This window comes from Malurus melanocephalus, unplaced genomic scaffold (assembly GCF_030028575.1).
Source record: "Malurus melanocephalus ecotype Western Australia unplaced genomic scaffold, MMel_1.1 scaffold_69, whole genome shotgun sequence".
NCBI classification, from domain to species: Eukaryota; Metazoa; Chordata; class Aves; order Passeriformes; family Maluridae; genus Malurus; species Malurus melanocephalus.
The window spans coordinates 1,251,243-1,256,885 of NW_026623301.1; the positions used below are offsets into that span (position 1 = coordinate 1,251,243).

Here is a 5,643-nt window from a genome sequence, read left to right on the forward strand (position 1 = left end):
GGAGAGCTGAGGAGCGGGCAGGTGCTGCCCTCGCCGTGATCCAACCTCTGCCCCCTGCGCGGCGGGGCACTCACCGGCTCTTGCAGGGATTTCCATGGGAGTTTCTGTGGGGAAGGTGTGGACGGGGCTSCGGCGCCTCCGAGGTGCCGCTGGGACGCTCCTGTCAAGCGTCCCCGGGACCCGCCACCTCGTCCGCCCTCGGCGGCTTGGCTCGGCTCGAAGTTGCCGTGCTTGTGRTGCGTGTCCCCGGCTGTGCTAGGGCTGTGCGCCTGCTGGGGAGCGTTTGGCGGGGTTTAAAATAACTGTGTCTCCGCGTGTGCGTGTGTGATGWGCTGTGGCGATAGCAAAGCCTGCTGTTTTAGTGCTTTTGTACGCTTGTGGAGACCTTTTAAAAATCGCTGCATGATTTGCCTTGGAAAGAATGTAAACATGATTTTTGTAATTTTAAGTGTGTCCATCCTGATAGTATTTCCTGTRTGCACCGCCTTTGCCCTTCAGTATATCAGATGCTGCGTTTGGAGTAAAGATTGAAATAATATGAAGAAACTGAGAAAATAACAATTTCTTGTGGAGAAACTGAAGTTTTACCCCTCTTCAGTGGAATCAGAACGGAGTCTCAGGTGACGAGGAGTGATAGCATGCATAATGCACTGTTTTTTTCTTTTATATTCACTAATAATTTTTAAAGAACTGAGACTAATCAAATTTTGTTGGTATGGAGTACTGCCAGTTCACAGATACAAACAAKTTAGCTTGTGGATTGTGGGTGATTGTGTACAAAGGCTTGAAATACCTGACTGGAAGGATGATGAAGTGCTCCCTGACASTCAGGGTAAATAATAACAGAGAAACAGAACCATCTTGGTTTATGTTAATGGTCTGATTACTGTTGGCAGTCAAGTAGGAAACAGTYCTCTAAAATCTTTAAATCACCTTAGAGCAATTAGTAATCACTGGTGTGAGTCCATCAAAGCTCTCAAGCATCATAGGTTATATATTTGTGTTTTACATCAGCTCTGCCTGTCATGGATTGCATTCTGAATAATTTCAAAGAACACCACGAGAACATTACAAGTGCCACACCTGGTTTACCAAAGTTTCTACCAGTAACTGCCTAGAGGGGACCAGGATAAGGGAGCTTGTAGTGATGCTGCCCTAAAATGCTCTCTCCATGCAGCTGTGGCTCAAGGATTCCCATGGGTGGAAGTGTTGCCTTTGTTCTTGACCAAAGACCAAGTTTRTAGTTCTTTCTTTGACCTTACACAGGGGCCTTTTCAGTCTCTGAGGAGATAGGTAACCAGATGAAGCATTCTACATCAATGCTGATGAAGCGTTATCACTGATAAGATGGTCAGAGGRCAAGTTCTTGTTTGCGAAGGCCCACGCATAGGAGTTATATTGAGGGATACTAATTTTCCAAGCCGTGTTCCTGCATTAGGCTAAGAGATAATATACTTAAAATAAAGCTTGATATTTATAATGAAAAGAAAAAGGCAAAGAGTGGTATCTTAATGAAATGGATTCAAATTAATTTTCACTGTGTGGGGAGAAATTGATGAATACAATGTGTTGTCAACTTCACTGGATTTGTAAGTAGAGAATTAAGAAGAGAAATTGAATTTATACCATGCTGTACAGCTGAAGAATGTTCACAGACTTTCAAAGCCCCTGTTCTGTCATGATAGCTAATATCAATAAGGTAGTGAATGTTGCATCACTATTGTGATGAATTTTAGCTCACCAGATTCTTAATTATGCAAATTGCAGCATGTTACTTAAAATAGTTTCATATTTATAATTGCTTAATTTTGTGAGTTTGTGAAAATTTTCATGACAAAATTGTTCTTTCACTGAGATTTACTTCTGGTAATGATAGCTCCCCTATGATACCTGGATTTCTAGTTCTACAAGGCCTCTTTAAAGACAAGCTTGRCAGAATTCTGGAAATCATAGTCTCAAAGTATCCTGCATGTGTAGGGAAGGATTATATCTGTTTTCAAGATGTGGCAACAACCAAGACTTGACACTTGTCACTCCACTAATTGAGAGCATAACTGGGACATGCATCCATTTCTTTCCAGTTCAGAGAGTTGGAGAAGATGAGTATTAGTGTTAGAAGATGAGTGTTAGATTGCAGATGGAGGTACATRGAGCAGTAATTGTGGGATGAGGCAGGAGAGCAATCCGAGCGAGTCTCAATACTGTTCTGTATCCAATAATTTCTTGTTTGTTCTTTTTGTGATGGTTTGTTCAGTACTTGGTATAAATTACCCATATGGTCGAAATAGCCGCYTCTGTTATTTATTCCATCAAACAGAACACATATTTATAGTTTCAGCTCTAATTGCTCTGCTGCATGGTTTTTTGTGACTAAAGAAACACTTAAAAACAGTTTAGAGAAGGCTGAATAAACTGAAATATCCATCTCATACTCCCTTGAAGTGTAGGTAGCAGAAGTTGTTCAGTGTTCAAACGCTACCTGTTTTCTGTTAGCTCCTTACCTGCTAGAAGGAAGAACTATGAAAATAAATTGGTGCTCATCTATTAGAACCTGGGCCACTTGGTTCAAACTTTTGCTTCCCAGAATTAAATTAATGTAATTTACATGAGAATATTACATTTTTTTTTGATAGTCAGCACTGTCTATGGACTAATATAGATGGCATCTAATATTTTTTGGTTAAAACACTGGAAAATTAACCAGTGTTTAATGAGGAAAAGGCGGGAAACTTTGCAGTCTAAGACTTTGCTCTTGMATACAGGTTTAAAGTATAAACTCTGCCATGGATTCAAGGACAGCAGTCTTCTGAATCATTGGTGAAGTGCTCGGTCCTGTGGTGTTTAATTACCTGAATAATTTTTCTTTCAGGCAAGATGTCAGGTTGAAACTGTTATCCATGCTTTTTCAGGGGAGGCTCTTAAATGAAGGACAGCAGTGATGAAAAGCAGGAGGTTGATGAAAAGCAGGAGGTCAGGAACTGCTGTTTTAAATAGAGCCAGCTGATAATCTTTTGTAAAACAATAATTTTTCTGGGTACTTTAAAATACTCTGTTGAAGACAGAAAKGTGCCCAGAATTGTTAGGTGCATCCAAGAAAAAAAATCAGCAGGAAACTGTCATTTCTGAAGAGGCCTGAATTTATATGTAGTAAAGCAAAAAAAAAAAAAAAAAGTTAGTAACCAGTGGAAGAAGAATCAGAAAAAGGATACATACTTCAAATCTCTTGTACAACTGGAATTTCAGACTTCTAACACTATGCTCCAGCACTTTATTTGTATATTTCTTGAGTTAATATCCACTTTCCAGGGCACTCTGCACAAAGTGCTCACCTTGGACCTAATTAGGTAACAATACGAAAGAAATGTRTTCTTCAGTCTAATCATCACACATATCAAATGTGCTCCTGTTCGAATCCTCATGTCACATGGGCTTTTGGGTATAAAAACTTTTGATGTTAGTTAAATCCTCGTGTCGCATGGGCTTTTGGGTAATGAAAACTTTTGATGCGAGTTATGTTTATGATTAATAGTCTTATTAACTTCTTTGAAGAAAAATTGTACTGGTGTTTTCTTGCTTTGCCAGTTGTTTTCAGAATTTGGCTTTGGAGTTTTTTAGAACATTTTTTCTAGATGTCTAAGAGACATGTCAGTCAATCTCATCAATTTTCTAGACGTCATCTTCTTACTAGTGAGGTTTGCAGAGACTGACCCTTCTGTAAAAGGTTGATCATCCTGAGTTTAACTTTTTCAGTAGAGATTGACATACAGCTTACTACTATTTGTTTTCAAGAATTCGAAACCTATGAAGAACATTTATTAGTAGCTAAAGAATTTCTGAATATCAGGCACTTAAACAGTTCCTGGCAACAGTATTCAGATTTTAACATTTTTGGGCTTCCATGTTCTGGAAGAAGCTTTATGCTTCTTAAAATGCTCCATTAAAAATAAGTTGAGAACTCTTTGGTTATTACAGTGAGATCATTCCTCTGAGGCTTCTTGCATCAGTTGCAGTAACTGTGAAATCCCAGTTCTGTTGCTTGGAATAGCTGTAAATCTTGGACATAACCCAGGACAGCCCACACAAAAGGCACGTGAGAGAAAAACAAGAAATAACATGGAAATTTTCAGACAGTTTTTTTTTTTGCTTCTGTCCTGAAGTGATTTTGAAATAATTCAGTGAGGAAGTTAGTTTTCTAAATATTTACTTTAATATTGGTTTTTATTTTACTCTTTTTTTTTTCTCCCAGGAACTTTTGGAAGGCCTTTCAAAGGGGAGAAACAAGGAAAGTAATAATTCTGGAATGACCAATCAAATCAGAGATTTTTTTTTTTTCAATGCACAATGACTGAAAGTAAAATAGTGGGGTTTTTCTTTATATTTGAGGAGTTTCTTGATCAATGTATCAGCTGTACTAGGTTTGTTTTGCACATTGGAAGGAAAAATGTTTTCTAAATCTGACTTTTTTTTAAATTTTGTTCCAACACTTGTAAAATTTCTTGGTGTGTAATTGCAATTCTTAGTATTTTTTTTATTTTTTTTTTTTTTTAAGAAAAGGGAAATTTTACATGTTTTGAAGTGTTTAAATTCAGGTCTTTCCAGATTGGTGAAGTTACCAGCTGAGGGAATCTATTGCCTAACTATTATGATTGGAAAGAGAGAGGGAAAAATCAAAGCAAATACACACTAACATATATTCCTAAAATTCATTCAGGCACATAGTGTAGTCTTTTATATTTTTAACTGGTGCATTATCTTTGGGTTCTGCTAAAGAGTTGAAATCTCTGGATCACAAGTGAAAATATATTGGTTTGTAGCCGTCTTCTAATTCAGAAGTCAGGACATTCAGGTAAAATAATGCAGTTGGACAGTTTACAGCTTTCTTTGGAATTCAGATACTTAAAAAAAAGAAGTTTGACAGTGTGAGAGATCAATACTACCAGACAGACTTAAAGCTGTTTGGCTGTATTTTTGAATTTTGACTGGTCTTGTGAATACATGAAATATAAATATGAAATATATACCATGGAAAAGAATGGTTGTATGTAATGGATTACATTAGATCAAGGACTCTTGTAGTGCAACAGCAGCCTGTCATCTCAATAAGAATATATTTGTCMTCCAAGAATTGGAAAAGCCCTGAAATATAGCTGTTCTATAGTTGTCCTTGCCCTACCAATTTTGCTCTTTTTCTTTTTCAGTTTTAAATTGTGCCATGATAGTTTCCAGATTAGAAGGAACCTAATTATTAGATTAGTATTCTGGGTGTATTCTGGGTGTCTAAGAGTCTTTTGGAGGACAGTGTCACAGCTGCTCCATCTGTTCTGGGCATGGTCTTGCCAAAGCGCGGTACAGTGGTAAAGGCCAATCATGAGGTTTGTTCATTTTTGTACTTAGGGTATTAAAACTATCATAGTAAAATCAYAGTTTCCAATATAACAATAACCTTGGAGCCCTAAGGACAGTTGTCCTRTARTTTCTGCTTGGTATTGACATTCCTRGTTTTCCTTGATAGATGGACATCATTCAGCTGGACAAGCTGGAGTGGCTTCAGGCTGGCAGTGCTGGTTGGGTGCATTGAGTGGTGGAGGTGGTCCTTGCTGTCTCCTCACCAACCTCACAATGTCACTTTCACCTTGTCCACCA

At 38.1% G+C, this 5,643-nt stretch overlaps 1 protein-coding gene across 2 annotated transcripts in view; it reads left to right on the forward strand.

The window, feature by feature from the left end:
* The window catches only part of MBP (myelin basic protein), a 111,510-nt gene that overhangs the window by 481 nt on the left and 105,386 nt on the right, over positions 1-5,643 (forward strand). The gene's annotated exons all lie outside the window — the stretch shown is intronic.